Source organism: Erpetoichthys calabaricus, chromosome 11 (assembly GCF_900747795.2).
Source record: "Erpetoichthys calabaricus chromosome 11, fErpCal1.3, whole genome shotgun sequence".
NCBI classification, from domain to species: Eukaryota; Metazoa; Chordata; class Cladistia; order Polypteriformes; family Polypteridae; genus Erpetoichthys; species Erpetoichthys calabaricus.
The window spans coordinates 27,333,289-27,352,727 of NC_041404.2; the positions used below are offsets into that span (position 1 = coordinate 27,333,289).

Sequence of the window (19,439 nt, forward strand, 5' to 3'; positions counted from 1 at the left end):
CAGAGCTGTTTGATATGGCAACTGAATCTTTATATCCATTGATTCCATTGCTGCCAGTATTTCAGATGTCTTTCCATGGGCATGAAAACAGCTTGAAAGTAGAGCAGTGGCAACAACTGTGATGGCAGAACACCAAGAAGAGAAACAGAATAGAAGGGGTTAGAAATGGTTCATAATTAATGTATTGCTTACATTTTTCCACACATGACTAACTAATAGAGAGGCAATATGGATAGCTAATGAACATCTCTAATCAGGGTATCCTGAGCCTGGATGTTAAAAGCTGAGATCAGTGCATCTCTTATATAAGTAGGCTCACCAATTCACATTGTCAGAGCCCTGTAACTAAAACTTCAGCCACCTACTTTTATTTTGTTAATCCTTGCAATATTTAGTAAGCCGGCGTCTTGAAATCTTAATGCATGCTCCAGTTTAAAACTAATGAAAAATTCAGATAGTTAAGCAGAGCCTTGGCCATTTAAGGCTTTTATGTACTAAGAATGATTTTGAAATTAGCTCTAGGCTTAACTGGAAGGTTGTGTGATGACTTAAGAACAGGAATCATATGGTTGTCCTTTTTAGTTCTTGTAATGATTCTTGTAGCAGCATTTTGAACTGACTGAAAGCTGCATATAGAATAATTTGAATTGAATGAGTGACTAATTTTTAAGCTGGAAGAAACAGGTTTTAGATAGTTCTGTAATGTGTGTTTACAAGACATACTGGTATCCAAGATAATGCCGATACAGTAAAACTAATTTTTAGTCCAACAGAGTTAGGAAGTGCCAGAATATTATTACAGTGCTTGCATCTCTACCCATAATAAATAACTTTAATTTTTTCTGTATTCAGAGAGACTGGCACGGTGGCACAGTGGGTAGCGCTGCTGCCTCACATTTGGGAGACCTGAGGACCTGGGTTCGCCTCCTGGGTCCTCCCTGCGTGGAGTTTGCACATTCTTCCCGTGTCTGCATGGGTTTCCTCCAGTCGCTTCGGTTTCCTCCCACAGTCCAAAGACAAGCAGGTTAGGTGGATTGGTGATTCTAAATTGGCCCTAGTGTGTGCTTGGTGTGTATGTGTGTGTCCTGCGGTGGGTTGGCACCCTGCCTGGGATTGGTTCCTGCCTTGTGCCCTGTGTTGGCTGGGATTGGCTCCAGCAGACCCCCGTGACCCTGTGTTCGGATTCAGCGGGTTGGATAATGGATGGATGGATGTATTCAGAGACAATTGGTGTCATCCATCCACCCTTCTAATTCTTTGACACAATTAATTACAGACACTATTAGAGAAATATCATTTAGTGTAAAAGAAAGTTATAGCCGAGCATCATCTGCTAATGATTGAACATGAATGTTCTGTTTTCTAATAGTTCCCAGTGAAAGGTGCCAGGAGAGGCCAACATTCCAGAAATGTGTATTTTGAAAGTAGATGAATAAAGAAATTTAGTCAAAGGTAAATTTGTTCATTATAGAAGCTGTGTGATGGCTCTCTGCCACATCAGCCTAGAGCCACTCCATTTCAGCTGATTTTCTCAAGCTTTCTCTGTCTATTGATTGTTTGCTCTGATGTTCAAACAGCAGGTAATCAAGGTATGTCTTACTTCCTGGTGGCCTCAGATGTACCTTTACCTTTGCTCTTGGTGCAGGCTGGATCCTTCCTATGCTTCCGGTATTTGAGGCCCAGTTATGTTGACATAACCCTGTATTATCTTATATCTTCTGGTACTGTGTGATGCATTATTTGGTTTGTCTTGACTGTAATGTTGTTAATTTATTTTCAAATGGGAGGGTAGTGAAACCACTATATAAAGAATATTAATTGAAGTCATTGTAGGAACTGAATGGGAACCAAGAGGAGATAATCCGAAACAGACATTCATCACAATTATAAAGGAATGAATAATGCAACATGTGCTTGCAACTTTTGGTTTCAAAACAGCGGGGCATCACTCACAGATGAGCGATCACTAATAGCCTCTGTTTTTCTTTTGTACGGTCTAAAGAGTCTGAGCGTACTTAAATGAACTTAAGAGTGGACATAAATATACGGTGGCAAAAGCAGATCAGATAGATGGTACAGTTTGACTTTGGGTAGAATTTGCTGCCTTGCAGATCCAGTGCCCTGGGTTTCAGTTTCATGCCTGGATGTTGTCTGTGTGGAGTTTTCATGTTCTCCCCATACCTTTGTGTGGATTACGTTAATTGATTAAGTTGTCAATTTCATGCTGGCCTCTGTGTAAGTAAGTATGTGTGAGAGTTGATGCCCTGGGATAGGTCCCCCTGCCATTCTCAGTTGGATTAAGAGGCTATGAGAGGTTCAATGAGAAAAACAGACATGGATACTGCAGTGCACAAACAACGGCACATTAATGTTCATTAATGATTATCTATAGAACAACTTGGATGACACAGAAATGGACACAAACATCAGTTGACTTGCAACATAAGCAACTGTGGAGTGACACAGAGGAGATGAGCATGGAGTACCTATAAAAAGTATTCACCCACTTGGAAGTTTTCACATTTTTTGTTTTACAACATTGAATCACAGTGAACTTAAATTGGCTTTTTTGGGTCTGATCAGCAAAAAAAAAAATCACTATAATGTCAAAGTGAAAACAGATCTCTGCAAAGTGAACTAGATTAATCACAAATATAAAACACAAAATAATTGATTCCATAAGTATTCACCCCTTCAGATCAGTATTTAGTAGATGCACCTTTGACAGCCATGACAGGCTTGAGTTGGTGTGCACAGGTATCTCTGTGTATCACCTTTTGCATGTCTGGACACTGCCATTTCTCCACATTTCTTCTTTGTAAAAACTCCATAAGCTCTGTCAGACTACAAGGGGAATCATGAGTGAACAGCCTTTCTCAAATCCAGACAAATTCCATGTTCAACTAACATCTGAACTCTGACTTGACCACTCCAGGACATCAGCATTGTTGTTTTGAAGCCATTCCTGTGTAGCCTGGGGTCATTGTCTTTCTTGTAAGCAATTTTTTTTTGCAATTTAAAAAAAAAATGTTTGATTTTAATATACTATATTAATCGCCATGGGGAAGTTGTCTTTTTCGCATGATCTTTGGAAGTCTTGCAGACTACATCAGGTTTTCTTCCAGGATTTCTCTATATAGGGCGGCACGGTGGCGCAGTGGGTAGCGCTGCTGCCTCGCAGTTGGGTGATCTGGGGATCCGGGTTCGCTTCCCGGGTCTTCCCTGCGTGGAGTTTGCATGTTCTCCCCGTGTCTGCGTGGGTTTCCTCCGGGCACTCCGGTTTCCTCCCACAGTCCAAAGACATGCAGGTTAGGTGGATTGGCAATTCTAAATTGGCCCTAGTGTGTGCTTGGTGTGTGGATGTGTTTGTGTGTGCCCTGCGGTGGGTTGGCACCCTGCCCGGGATTGTTTCCTGCCTTGTGCCCTGTGTTGGCTGGGATTGGCTCCAGCAGACCCCCGTGACCCTGTGTTTGGATTCAGCGGGTTGGAAAATGGATGGATGGATGGATTTCTCTATATTTTGCTGTATTCACTGTATGCTCCACCCTCACAAGCCTTCTAGGGCCTGCTGTAGAGAAGTTTCTCTTACAGCATGATGTGGCCGCCACCAGGCTTCACAATGAGGATGGTGTGTTTTTCATAATGTGCAGTTTTCAAACATGGCATGTAGTCTGATGACAAAAAAGCTCAGTTTTGGTCTCATCAGACCATAGAACCTTCTTCCAGCTGACTGCAGAGTCTCCTATATGCCTTCTGTCCAACTCTAGCTGAGATGTTTTTGTTTTTTGTTTTTTTTTAAACTGTGGTTTTCTCTTTTCCACTCCTCCTTAAAGCTGCAAATGGTAAAGAACCTGGTTGTTGTATACACAGTTTCTCCAATTTCAACCAATGCAGAAACTTCACTCCTTAACAGTTCTTATAGTTCTCTGGGTGGCCTTCCTCATTAGTCTTCTTGCACAATCAGTTAGTTTTTGTGGCCAGCTTGCTCTCGGCAGATTTCCAGCTGTCCTGCAATCTCTCCAATTTTTTGATTATTGATTTAAATGGGCTCTTAGGTATGTTTAGTGTTTTTTATATTTTCTTGTCTCCGTCCCCTGACTTATGCTTTTTAATCTACTTTTCATGGAGTTGCTTAGAGTGCTCTTTTGCCTTCATTGTGTACATTAGTCCACCATACTGACTCAGCCACAATCTGGACCTTCCAGCTAAGATACATTTAGACTACAAAGAATGGACACCTCTTGACTAGTGACAAGGTGATCTCCACTAATTATGTGACTTTTTAAAACTAGACAGCTTAACCAGTGAAGATTTAAGTGAGTTGTGTATACTTGTGCAGTCATTTTGTGTTTTATATTTGTAATCCATTTAGATCACTATGCAGAGTTCTGTTTTCACTGACATTAAACTGTCATTTTCTGTTAATCAGTGCCAAAAAAGCCAAATTAGACCCAATGTGAATCAGTGTTATGTGACAGCAAAATGTGAAAACATTTTTATAGGTAGAGTACTCACTTATGGCCATTCACAGGGTTACACAGTGTATTCCATTGTACTTGGAAATGTGTACAAAAGTATTTATTGTACATATGAAAAGATATGGGCTCACATAATCCCAGATAAATGTGGAGACATTCAAATGAGTGGATGTTAGTATTTGGAATAATCACTTATTGTCATTTGCAATGCAGACAAACATACTTAGAAGTGGACATAAAAAATGTGGTCACCCATACATGCATGTACATTCAGTCTACAGTACACACATTAGTGAAGATGTACAAATTTACACATTATTATCCAGAGTCATACAGTTCAGGATAGTGAAATCAGGACTGATCCAAATATAAGTGGGCATGACCAGTTTGGGACGTACCAATTTCCCCCCACACGTACATAAGCAGGTCTGAACACACATAGATTTGTAGATATTAGTAGTTTAAGTTTTCACTTGTGACCATTTTCAGAATAACCCAGTACAGTTTAGTGGACTTGATAGAGAACACAGACATAAGTGAATATGCATATAAGTTACACACATTAGTGAAGACGCACACAAATATATAGAAGCATGCGTGAACACATATAGTTTATTGGGTGCTAATAGTCTTGAGTATTCACTTAAAGACCACCTTAACAATAAAGCAGTGAAGACAGTTGGACCCTGAAAGGAATTCAGCTATAAGTGGACGTGAATAAATATAGGCACACAGTAAGTGTGATCAGACACAGATTAGTGGAAATTATATTGATTATAGAATATTTGCTTCTTTGCATCTACAAGGTCATACAGTACAGGCAAGCAGGCACTAATAGCTGCTTGACATATTCAGTTTTTGTTGCTGCCTACAGGGTCCACATAAGGCACAGACTAATCCTTCTTTCCAGTGAAAGCCACAGGATCTTGGCACCTCTCCTGGCAGGTGAAGCAGAGCCACACCTTGGACAGAATACAGTCAACTTGGCCTTTCCCTTGAAGTGTGCTTGGCATTCCTGAAGCCCAGGCTCTCCCTAATTAGGAAGGAAACCGTTAAAAGATCTCGCCTTTTGCTGTCTGAACAGTGAACAGACAACAAAGTAAAAAGGCGGCGAGCCCTTTGACTGGCATGCCACATTAACATGGCCCCTTTTGTGGGATAATTGCGTTTTAGAGGACAGATCTCACAGAAGGGCTCGCTGACCCGTCCAAGACTCGGCTTTGTTCCCATTCATTATTCACAGTGTCATTCCTTAAAAACTAGTGAGCTGAGGCGAAGCCGTGCGCATTAATTCCCGGTGAAGGATGACAAATGTGTGCTTTTGGGGAAATGTAAACAGATGAAGCCTCTGTTACCAGGGGCAACCTGTTTTCCAGGAGCATGTGACACAGAGCGCTGCTGTTCATTATCTCGGTGACATTACACGCGGAGGGGAGGGGAGGAGAGGCAGGCGGTTTAGCCATGATTTGTTGCCTCTGGAAACGCAGGGTCAGACTTGTGCTTTTGTGCTTAGTAATTGAGCATCTGAATTGGAAACAAGGCCAGCTAAGTGGTTTGGATTTCAAGATAAGCTTGAGACTAAATTGCTTCATTGGGGTGGGGGGTGTAAATAAATTAATGGAAACGACACAGCAAGGGAGACGGACGGGTTCATTAAAGAACTATGCTGTTTGGCGCGTTATTTATCACTCCTTTGGCATGAAAGATTAATAAGGATGAGTGGTAGGGCAACAGTGGTGGAGGGAAATGTGAACGAATCAGGGCATTTGGCTCAACGGCTCAGTGCCATCAGAAGGCACCGGCGTCTCTGGAGTGTTGCTCAGGATTTCCCAGCTTAGCTATTCAATACATCTTCAAAATTGCAACCACCAGCCAGAACGCTTCCCAAATGTTTAGACTTGTCATTCATTTCGGTTTACTTGGCTATAGCACCATTGGCTGGGTTAGAGGGCTGCACTGATTGTCAGACATGAAGCAGTACTGAGATTTACATAGAAATGGTAAAATACAAAACTAGAGTTTAACAACATGTCATGTGATCAGTATGTTTGTTTGATTTATGGCTAAGGTGCTGAGTTGTAAGCTATAAGCATGATGATTTAATGGCCACAACTGACTCACTCTGTCACCCTGAGGAAGACATTTAACCTGACACTGCTGCAGCTATGCAAACATGGAAACAAATGTATTTATGTCACACTTGGTGATTTGTAAGTTACTTTTGACACAAGTATTACTTAAATATACATCCATTACAAAAAATCACTTAATCCATTACTTGGTCATGAAGGTCAGAGCCTATACTAACAAGACAAGATTCAATGCTGGAAAGGGTGCTAGGCCACTGCAGTCACACTTGTGTGCTTAATGAGACTAGAGTCACCACCTAACCTAACTCACAAATCTGGGAGGAAAGTCCATACTATCATGGGTAGAACACGCAAAATCGACACAGGGTTTTCGCCCTGGTCCCTAGAGCTATAACATAGCAGAACCTGCCACTGTGCCACTCATGAGATAAGAAAATGTATGTAAATGGAAAAAGCTGAGAAAAAGATAGCAACAAAGGAAACAAAATCAAACACTCCAATGTGATGAAAATTAACCCCTGGGGGCCCACGATCCTTATCAAAGATCTCGTGCAGCTGGCTGCCCAGTCTTGCCTAGGTAATCTACAATGAACAGTCAGCTGTCCAGACAATTGTGTGCCATATTGGTGTCTTTTTAAGGACTGCCATCTGCTAGCACAATAGTACTAACACTGGAGTTAGCCTCTGTGTATGTGTGTGTGTGTCCATTCAGTCAACCCTGACCTTTGTATAGTGCTTTCATACCCAGCATCCAGACATACATTTTGTGCCATGTCTCCAGTCTGCTGTGATTCATGGGAAAACTAGTTATTCAATTGAAAACAGAGTGGTCATTACAATTTTATTTCCGTTCATTTATCCATCCATTTTGTGATCCTACTTAATTGTAGCACACACAGGTTGGTGTTCATGCTGTTGGGGCTGTTTCATTATTTGTCTTTCAGTGCTGCTTTCACTATGCAGACATGGGTACATTTGACGCGACATCCCGATTAGCAGTTGCTAATGTCATGTCATCTGCTCTTCATGTATTTGCTGAATTTGTGTAGTCGAAAGATTTCACTGTAATGAAGGAAGCCATTTCTAACCAAGAACTGATAAACAATGAATATACCAGCCTGTGTGAGAGTAATTATAATATCAGGGCACATGTTTATGAAGTAGTGTTGGCAGGCATGATTTGCAGTCTTTTCACTGTCTGTATAGAGTTTGCACGTATTCTCCATCTCCCTATCAGTTTTCTTTATGTTGCGGTGACACAATGATAAGTACGGCTACTTCACAACTCTTAAAACTGGCTGTCAGTCTTGGCCTTGTTATAGTCTGTATGAAGTCTGCCCATCTTCCACCAGCTATGTCCTATATCCCAAGAATCTGCAAGGAAGGTTAAATAGCAGCTTCTGATTGGCCCGCCATAACTGATTACATTGAGTTGGTAAGAAGGTGTACAGATGGACAGATGGATGGATGGATGGATGTAGAGAAGCATGAGTAATTTGGAAAGTTTCACTGAATGCAAAGCACAGAACTCCACCTCTTATTGTTTGGCCTCAGTCACCTGAGAGAAATATTTTCATGCCCAATTAGTCCAATTCAAGCTTGCTAACAGGCATATCACGGCAGGATCAGGTACAATTCAAGTCCATCACTGGGCCACCATCTCACACAACCACACATGGAACCTAGGGAAATAGACGACCATTTAAGATTAATGTGAAACATACATGATTGGGGTGTTTGTTGCCACCTTTGATTATATGTATCTTGAATTTTGTAATGTAATTGATGTATAAAAATATATTAAAAAATACAAATCAACATAATAAACACATCTTTTCCATGTGTGAGAAAAAGCAGATGAAAAATGGTGAATAACTTGTTAGGGAAGGCCACAGAAATCTGTCTGAATATACACAGTTTTGTCTCGTGACCAGAAGGGGGTGCTGTTAAGCTGGCCCCAAACCAAGATAATGCCAAGGAGGCCAAAGAGTAAAAAAGAAAAAAGGGATTTTATAACTAGATTATATCATTTATATATTTTTTTAAGTTTATTATTTTATTTTATATCTTTATTATTCTTGTTACGTAAAAAAAAGGGATTTTATAACTAGATTATATCATTTATACATTTTTTAAAGTTTATTATTTTATTTTATATCTTTATTATTCTTGTTATGTAAAGTAAATGGTTTCAAACAAAGAGACAATGGGGTTCCAAATACAGTAATACCTCAGTTAGATGTGTTCCAGGACTTTAGTTTGTTGTAAGAAACTTCTTTATCAGAGGTAGACGTACAATAGGAGGAACATGGATGTGTATGAAAAGTTTTTTAAGGCCACAGATAAAATAATTATATTTATCCCTAAAACAATAGAGAAACATTCTGTATGACTTCATTTACATTTTAGTTTACTGTTTCAAATTAAACTTAAAAGATGGTTGTTTCAGCTTTGTATATTTCATATGCAGCATTTTCTTGTTTGTCATGTCTGATAGGGAAACAGATCCTCATTAGTAGTCAGTACAAAAGTGGAGCAACGGTCTGAGCAAATCTCAATTATACATCTCACACACACACACACCATGGCAAAATATTTAAAAAATTGAAAATGTCTATTTGACGAAGGAAATAGAAAATGAATAACACCCCAACTTTCAAAACAGTTAACCCCACTACCATACGTACCCAATGCCATGTGTTTGTTTTTTTACTTGTTTAAAGATAGCAAAGTGCTTATTTTTCCATAATTACAAATAAGTAGACAAACAAGCTAGTAAAAAAGCAATATTTACTGTGATTTAAGTATTGTTAATGTACTTATCTACTTTTGCATCATTTCAAAATTGTTGTGTTTACTTATGATCACTTTAAAGACACTTTAATTTTTTTTTTGTCTGCCCCTTCCTGACTCACCAGTACAAGAAAACCCCCACATATGATATACCATTCAACTCATCTTGATTTTTAATTATGCAAGACTTTAAACTTTTTGACCCTCTACACCCAAAAAGCCCTAATATTTAGGCCATTTTTTAACTATATTTTGTTAGGGAATGATATGTTTTTGATAAAAAGTAAACCAGGTGTCTTCAGCAAAAATTATCAGAAGGGCTTGAACTTGTGCTTGCCATGCCAAGTGAGCCTAGGGTTTTACCCCCTAATGGGATACAAGGGGTCAGATTTGCTCCTTTTCACAAAACAGGAATCGGTAATACTGTATAGGAATGTGAAGTGTCATTTATGCTATTTTGATGTTGCTGATCATGAATATGATAATACTAGACAAAGAGCCCATTTCAACAACGTAAGATGAAACGGGCACGAGTTTGTGTCAGCAGTGTATGAAGAACAAATGATAAGTAACGAAGAAGTTGTTTTGTAATGATTGTAGTCCGCTTTACTCATTACTGTACAGGCTTGTACTGTTAGTTGATGAATTTTCCAGGCCTATAGTATAATATTGAATGATGAATGTTCCAGTACAATATGGAATAGTAATAAGTATAAGCACCACAAACCTGATATAGGTGTATTGAATGAATGCGTAATTGAATCAGAATGCGTAATTAGGCCTCGAGCTGTAGTCGAAATCGCCTTTCAGGCCTCTAAAGCTTTAATTGAAGTCGCCTTTCTCTTTGAATTTTTGCAGCCGTAAATCCGCCACCTGCCGCGATGTTGGGGTTGGATGTCAGTCTCGTAAGGTTTTTCGGGCAGCTGCGCAGAAGGCGACTGCGCATTGGGCTTCGGACGTGCGCAGAAGGCGACTGCGCATTCGGCTTCGGACGTGAGTGAGTGAGTGAGTGAGTGAGTGAGTGAGTGAGTGAGTGAGTGAGTGAGTGAGTGAGTGAGGAGGCAGGCGAATTATGTATTAAGATTTTTGATACCTGATTTTTTCTAAGTGCCACTCCCAGGATGTCAAAAATGACAAATTTCAAACATGCGCACCTGAGGTATTGTGTTAAGACTATTTCGGGGTCAGTGATTATGAATACGGTGTTCTTTTTGATTTTTGATCTTTTACTAGGGATCTAGCCCTCTGTGGACCTCAACCATAGGGTCAAAATTATATATTTCTATTACAATCAAAAATATTTAGACTTTAAACATTTAAATTGAGGCATATATTTTAATATGACAAATGCTTGACGCAGCTATTTTTGTTTATTAGGTAATACTACCTCATGAGGTAAAACATGATATTTCTTATGAACACCCCGAATTAGGGAGGCTTAGGGTAATTTAGACTTTTTAAATGTGTTAATATAAGTGAGATTTACTTCATATTGTAACTTTATATTAAGATATTTGACCTATGATGAAAATATGTAGCAGTACGGTTGTAATTATAAAAAATGCAATTTTTATAGTTTGTCTGACCTACCCAAGTCTAAATGTCAAACTGACGTATAATAACTTCACATTACAGTATGGACGATATCAATGACAAATGAATTTTCTGTGTAGTGATCCTGCACAGTGACTTCTGCAGTGTACTAATGGACTCATACTTGAACGTTTACATGCAGTACAGTACATATTTTGCAGAATAAGTTCTAAAAAAGAGTTTCGTTCTCATAGAATTTACTATAACAGGCCAAACTCAGAAGCTTACAACTACACCGGGCCTTCCCTACACAGGGGGGCTGACTCACTTGTTTACCAAAATGATTCTTTAAGTAGTCTCCTCCTGCTCACACCTTTTCAGTTTTAGATAGATAGATAGATAGATAGATAGATAGATAGATAGATAGATAGATAGATAGATAGATAGATAGATAGATAGATAGATAGATACTTTATTAATCCCAGTTTTAGCCTTCCTCAGCCCTCTCCTCTTCTCATTAGTCAAGTGCTGTTGCTAACTCTAATCTTTCTTACTCTACAGTAGGTTCACTGGCCTTATGGCCAGAAGGGATTTCTAATTCCTGGCTAGGATAAACATCTGGGAGAAGCTTATAAGTGAGCTCATTTGGGTCTAGGTTTGGCCCAGAGAACTGCTGTCACTGTGCTCTTCATACATCTCCTGGTGTCTCCACATGTCCTTGCACTCCTAAACCCCAAGTGTCCTGTAAAGGGCTAAGCCTCCTGTATGTCACATGTCAATTAAAGTGTGGAGCTTAAAGCTACGCACAAGTTAACAAACCTCCCTGCCCATAGCCAGGGTAGTTACACCATGGCATTTTATGGCCCAATTCCAGTGAGACATAAAAAGGCTTTCCGTTAAAGTCTTTTTAGAAAAAGGGGAAAACAGTGTAACTTAATTTTTGGTGTGTTTTATTGGATTTCTATGCCAAAGCTGTCAATTCTTAATGAATTTAGGAAAGCATAGTCACTTGCAGCTAAGGTTCTTTTTACATTTTGACCAGTTTGTCCTTTGTCTTTTTTCGACTTTCTACTTCGGACATGCTTTTTGCTCTTGCTGTCTTTTTTTTTTAGTTGTAATTGTTATTCGTAGGACTGCCTGACAGGCCACGTTTAGACACTGCAGAATTAATTGCAGGAGACTTGACTTCCTTAGAACACAATCATTAGTTGGTTTCTGACACGTCTTGATGGACAACAACTGCTTGACACGTGTAAAACATTCTTTTAAGCAGAAGCACTTAGAGTCTTCTGTCAAGAGCTGATTATTTTCCCCAACGACCGCTCGACCCTCGCAAGTGCTGCTCAAATGAATGTTGATAACCATTAGTCAAGCGCTGATTGACGTGTCGTCAGTATGCAAATGAGCCCAGCCAGTCAGTCTATTGAGTTCCTGAATCTGATCTCTTTAGCTTTTGGCAGATTCCCACTAGCAGCCGAATGACAAGGCTTCCCATATTATGCGTTTGCCATCTTCTATTCCGCCCATAAGGAAATGCCCAAGAACAGAATTAAATGCAATAATTATTGCCATGATTTTTTTTAAACATTTTTTTTTTTTGACAATAGCTTGCATAATATCCATCCTGCAGTGGCTTGGCTAGAGTGACAGCTCTCAAAACCACATAAATATCCTAATTATGACAGTGTAACGTCCTCATATTTGACTTTTGATGTCTCTTCTGCATTTTGTCACTGACTTCGGTCATGGCCTTGTCTTCTGCAAGAAGTTAATTACTCCTCAGCTGACTATGTTTGTTTTTTTTTTTCAGCATCAAGTTTGTGTGGAATTATCAAAGCAATAGAAATAACATTAAGATGTCTTTATTGTTTTAATGAAACATTAAGATGTGCAAAATGAAAGCTAAGTGGACCCTGCACTTGCTTATTGTCCAGGAAGACAGAGCTGACCCATTAGTCCAGCCACAAAACAAAGAGAAAGGGAGCCACACATATGAAATAAAACACTTTCCATGTTTAACTCCCTGAATTCTGTCCTCATATTGCTCGTATTAGAATCAAGAAAATTTGAAGGAGTATCAAGCTTTGTGTCCCGGGGCCACCTTTTGATTAGTAATTATAATAATATTAGGGAGAGCATTAGAGAGAGAGAGAATTCAGGCAGGCAACAGAGCTTACTCTGCCAATCTCCCAACTTTTTAAAAGCAGCCTTATTACTAGAAATACAAAGCTGAAAATGTATGTTACTGGTGTGCCTTGTTGTAGAATATACAGTAAGACAGAAATCATAGACCTTAACAGCAATGGATGAGAACTCCCTCAGGATATTTGACAGAATAATTCTGAAGAGAATATACAAGTCTGTGAGGGAAGGAAAGAGTTGTAGAATTTGTCACAATATGGAGCTGATTGACTTAATAGGTGGCTGTCTCATTGTTAGATTTGTAAAGTCAAAGAGGCTTTGGTGTTTAGGTAACATTTAGCATGATACCACCACCACCTTGTTTCCCAGATGGAATGAGGTTCTCATGCTGGAATGCCATGTTTTTCTTTCTCCAAACATAATGTTTCTTATTTGAGCCAAAATGTTCTGTTTTGGTCTCATCTGTCCGTTTAGGGGATGGCAGACACTTGAATCACATAAAGAATGGTAAACGGATGATCTATATATATAAAATCCCTATGTGCGTCCAGGTGTCCGTGTGTGGGTGTCTTCTGGTGAAGTGCGCATGCGCGGGGCACGGTGCTATGCGCGATATTACTGTCAGAGAAAGTTAGAGGCGTTTTACAGATATACAAACCAGTATTACTGCGAGGGGAAATTAAAGGTACACAATACAGTGACACATATTACGCCACATACAAGCCAGTATTACTGTCAGAGGAGATTAAAGGCATATTACCGACGCGCACGCCTGTATTACCGCCAGAGAAAATTAAAGGTATATTACGGACATACGGACGTACAAGCCAGCGGACGTACAAGACGGTATCCTTCAATAAGGGCGCGCACAGGCATCCTTCAATAAGGGCGCGCACAAAAAGGCGAGCCTCAAAAGGGCGACCTCAATTGGGCGCAGCGAATAAAGCGCGTGTAAATAAAGATCTGCACCTGTTGCTCTTCACATATTCCAGAGCCATTTGAACTAAATTATCTACGCGCCCTTATTGAATAGAGCCGTACAAGACAGTATTACTGTCACAGAAAATTAAAGACACACAATACACGGCGGCAGCCCACAAAGAACGGTCAGCTCAGCAAGTAAACATCAACAAAAGAAAGGCTGAAAGAAAGAAAAATACGACCAACAAAAAGAATGAGGTCAAAGTCCCTTGCCATTTAATATAGACTTCCTACTAATGTTTATGCACTACTGTTCTAGCACCCATTATTGTAACGGGCTAAGTGACTAGTTGTATTCATAAAGAAGGCAAGCATGCCTACATACTACATAGATGAATGGTGTGGCAGAAGATCTTGCAGCATTGTAAGCTAATGATTCACAAGAAAGGTTGCTAGATAGAGTGCAATGGAGGCAACTTTTGGAGGAGTATTTTAAATGTATTTTAAATGTATTAAAAGACTTTGTCACAGTATATAATTCTACTCATTATATCTCTCTAATATAAAACAAAAATCTTGGAAGGAGATTAGATGTGATTTTCTCAGAGAGACACTTTCACATCCCGCGAGACGAGTCTTTGTGCCAAAAGATTTAACCACACCTGGGGCCAGAAATAAAAGACAAAAAGTAGATGACAAAGTAGAACATCGTAAAGAATTCAAAAATGTTGGTGCAGTACACACGCAGAGCAAGTTAGAGATAATGGAAGTACGAAAAAAAAAAGGATAGTAAAGATCAGATTAGCGCAAACAAATGGAAAATATTACTTGGTGAAATAACAGAACAGCGAAAACAGATTGAATAAATTGTTTGGATTTAAACTTTAAGTCGGAGACTTGTAGATCATCTAATTCATGTTGCCATCAGGGGAAAAAAAAGTAGTGTTTCTTCCCGGTGAAGAGGCATATCTGCGAGAATTAAAAGATTTGTTGTTTGGTGAAAGTAAAATCCCTTGAGAGAAAATTTCAAGCCCCATGAGACAAGAGCTTATGCAAAGAGATTTGGAAAAGTCCTGCCCACATCTAAAACATTTACAGCCAAGCACACGGTTTAATCATTTCTCATTTGTGTGAATGCTATTGTCAGACACATTTCTTGTAGAGTGAAAGAAACGATATTCACTCACAGGTAGTTATACGTTGCGATGTCACGATGTAATTCCAAACACGGAATCAAAATTCAATGCGATATTGATAAAAAGGTAAAAGCGAAAAGAGATTGAATATATGGACATACTGTAGGTGATATGACAGAAGTATGTAGATATTGTTTGGCTTTAAAATTTAAGTTGGAGATTTGTAGATCGTCTAATTCAAAAAGTAGTGTTTTTTCCCAATGAAGAGGTCTATCCGCGAGAATTAAAGGTTTTGTTGTTTGGTGAAAGTGAAATCCACATACACGAGCAACAGAGACACGAAGATTCTGGCATGTAGCGCAGGCGGGGGGGTTGGCAAGCGAAGTGAGCAGGGAGCAAAGCCCCCTAGTTTTAAATAAAATAAAGGCAGAAATTATAGAATGGAGTAATGTACATAAAACAAAAACTTTTACACAAAAAATTAGAATGTTCCCCAAAAAATAATGTAGACCCAAATTTAATATCCCACATGTAATACAACAAAGTATGTACACACAGCGAAACAAAACTCAAAAATAAATGTTTTATACATGTCAATGGATGATGCAAAAAATTATGAAGTACATGTATAGTAAATACTTTATAAACAACCACAAAAATATATATAGTACTGCAAACAATAGAAAACAAAAATAGAAAAAATAATAACAGTGTGAGCTAACTAAAAATAGAACTAACAGCCAAAGTTGTTTACAATAATTATGAGAAATAATATCATGAAGCATAAGTAGGTATGACATAGAAAGTGTCGCTGAATTCAGAACCTATGCAATGATGCAAGGTATAGATCTGGCCAAAGGTGTTTTGAGGGAAACCTCCTTATCAGGGCACAGCAAACCAATAATGAACTTAAAAATTAGAAATATGTATGATGAAACACTAAATAAGTACATAATACCGTGTGACAATTAACCACCAACAACCCATTCAAAATATCTGTGATATAGGAAAAGGAACTATCAATCATCCATCAATCAATTGACCCCAAACAGAAAGCTGTATGAACAATAAAGATAACCGTAAATTAATTATCATAAATATATAAACACTGCAGAATTTTTTTTGTTTTAAATCTACTTAAGAAAAAAACAAACTCAACTGAGGGGCTTGTAACTGGCTGAAAGAAAAAACCTACAAGAGTACATAAATCGAGAGAATAGAGTGGGAAAGACAGCATGCGTTAAACAACGAAAGAAATGAGAACTTGTGTACCTCACACACTCCACATAACACAGACTTTTGTATCTGTCTGGTCATTACCCCAGTAAGAAGATTGTTTATTTTTTTATATAAACAAGTTTATTGTTTCAACTTTTGGAGGAGGCCAAAACCCACCAAGGGCTGTAGAGCCAAACATGATGATGATACCTTTGGAAGATCTAAAATGTAGTGGGTATTATAAGTGGTGGAACTGATACCGGCACAATCTAGCAGAAGACAAGAACAAATACTGAACAAGTCACACTCATATATATATCTACTCATAATCATACTAGTGAAATTTAGAGTTTCCGTTAAAGCTAATGTACATTTCTTTGTGATTTAGGAAGTGAGTAGAATATAAAAGAAAAACTGAGGTAGGTACAGGGTGAGCTTGCAGACACTAAATAGACAGTGACCAGGTTATGAGGCAGCTGGAGTAAAAAGACAAAGTAAAGGTCACACCTGAGTATGCAAATGCACAAGTATATGTCAAGTTGCTCCTGGTTTATAGGGTCATTTTTGTCGCATGTACAGAATATAGTGAAATTCCTTTTTGCATATGGTGGTCATGGATAGAAAATTATTTCATGTATGAATATTTTCTTTTTATTTATTTACTTTGCTAACACTTTTTTCTAATACACTTTACAAATTACAAGAGTATGAGATCAAGTGGAGCCAGTGGTTAACACTGCAGCCTGAGGCTTCAGAATCCCAGCTTTGTCAATCTGTGTATGGAGTTTGCACATTCTCCATGGCAGTTTTTTTTCCCAAGAATTCCATTTTTCTCCCATATGTCAAAACGTACAGGTTGTATCGACTGATGAATGTAACAGTCTCGTTCTAAGGTGAGTTTATGAGTTTGCATACTCTATTATGGACTGGAAAAATGATTAATAAGTAAATAATAAGTAAATGAATGATGCAAATTCAAGAGGAAGTGTTGAAGCACTAAATCATAGATGTCATATTAAAATAATGCTGTAGGTCAGGTGGTAAAATATGCTCAAAATTAAATTACAAATACAGCAAAATATTAAAGTCACAAATTAAAATGTTGATAAATAGACCATAAAATTGCAAGACATGATGGCATAAGTTTAAAGTGCAGAGTCAGGTAACCATTAACAAGCACGTTAGAAATGGTTATAAGAGCCAAGTTTTCAATCTTTTCTCATAGATAAGGGTTGGGTTTGGCAGTAACCAGGTTTCCATCCAAGGAGTTTTTGCGAAAAAATATTTAGCGCTTCAAATTTTTTACCGATATAGCTGATGGAAATGCTAATTATCGATGAAATGTTGTACATGTCGACATAATATTTTTCCGTTTAACTTTAGCGCATAAATTCCATGTCGATACTTCAGATGTCGCAAAAACTACATTGGAAACAGTTTTTGTCGGAAAAAAGGGCTTTAACGCAAATAAATGTGTCACATTTTCATCACATGCAATCAAAACGAGAATGGCGGAGCGGCTCGCATGGTCTGATGAAGAGAGTTTTTTTTTTGATTAAACGTCGTTATTTTGTATTAATTCAAATTTCAGTTTTAATTAAAAACCTTAAGGGAAGCAGGTTAATTCAGTTGTTATCGCACTGTGAAGGGATGTTGAAAGGTAGGCTCACCTGTACAGATCCGATGCTGCAAACACAGCTGCATCATGGGCACTTCCAGGAGTGCCAACGCAAATGTCTCGTATCATGCACCTGTCATCAACAAGGGCCTGGAGAACAATAGATGGCCACCCTTTGCGATTAATGTAATCGCGGTAGCCTTCCGTCGGGGGAAGAATAGGCACATGCGTGCCATCCAGCGCACCGTAAATCTGTGGCACAAGATGCACCAAGGAATTGCGGTATGCAATTTCATTGGCCTCCGCTACAGTCGGAAGTCTGATATAACGCCGCATTAATTTTTCTTTAATAGCGGTGCACACAGCATATACACATCGATGGACGGTAGTTTTACTAACCACGAAAGTTTCTCCAACTACTCTATACTCGGCACAGGTTGCCAGCTTGTAAAGGGCGATGGCAATCCGCTTTTGGGTTGGAACCGGTGGTCGGTGGCAACCTGTGATGGGCGCAACATCAGGACTGATGAATCCACACAACATGTCAAACGTCGGCCGTGTCATTCTAAAATGTTGCAGCCAGAGATTTTCTGTTAAGTGTCTCTCCACCACCTCCTCCCAGAAGGTCTTATTCCATCGTCTCTCCCATACCCGTGGGTTTCGTCGCACTGGGGTACTTTCTTCGAGCTCTAGGGCTATTCAGACAAGCAACTGCTTCATTCTGCTGTCGTCTTCGGATATTATGTACAATTCCAATTATTTGTGAAACTGAAATAACAGTAAGCTGGCAAATTTCAAAAAACTGTCTGAATAATCTCTCCATTTCTTTGTTTAGTGAAGGGGGTGTAACGTGGAAAACAAAAGGTAGATAATTTGCGACATACACAAAATTATGTATGGAAACGGCTCAAGGGCAGATTTTTTTCGCGATACAACAAAAGTTATGCGACAGTTCGTTTTGGGGGGGGATGACGTCATCACGCACACCATTTTATCGATAAAAAGCCAGTTTGATGGAAACAGGCTGGAGACAGCAAATTTCGCACATTTTTTTTACGTATATTCTGTTTGTCGATAACAAAACGTCGCAAAAAACTGGATGGAAACTTAGCTAGTAATAGTTATGATAGACTTCAGCATTGGAATGAGAAGGACATGCCTGGCCCTTGCTCAGCAAGAACACTAATGAAGGCCAGTGGCAAAAGTCTGGCTAGCATCATGCTGGCCTTCTTGCAGATAGCACATACTGGGCCAGCTTTCTTGGGGGCCAAGCCAGAAAACAGCAGGATTTAATATGATTCATGCCACAATTGATGGACAGTGTAGGGAATGGATTATGGGGTGTCACATGCAGTCTTGAAACATTATGAACCAAGGATTGTTCTGCATTCTGGATTATCTGAAGTTATTTCATGGCTCAGCCCAGGTGTTCTACCAGGAAGTAGTTGCAGTTTGTTACTGGAAACTAAATTTGCTGTTCTTCCTTCTTGTCAACCCCTCTACACTAATC

At 39.1% G+C, this 19,439-nt stretch overlaps 2 protein-coding genes across 2 annotated transcripts in view; one reads left to right on the forward strand and one right to left on the reverse strand.

Annotated features, from left to right (window-relative positions):
• Window positions 1-19,439, forward strand: part of jade2 (jade family PHD finger 2) — a 330,800-nt gene that overhangs the window by 277,561 nt on the left and 33,800 nt on the right. The gene's annotated exons all lie outside the window — the stretch shown is intronic.
• Window positions 1-19,439, reverse strand: part of pitx1 (paired-like homeodomain 1) — a 554,834-nt gene that overhangs the window by 44,165 nt on the left and 491,230 nt on the right. The window lies entirely within an intron of this gene.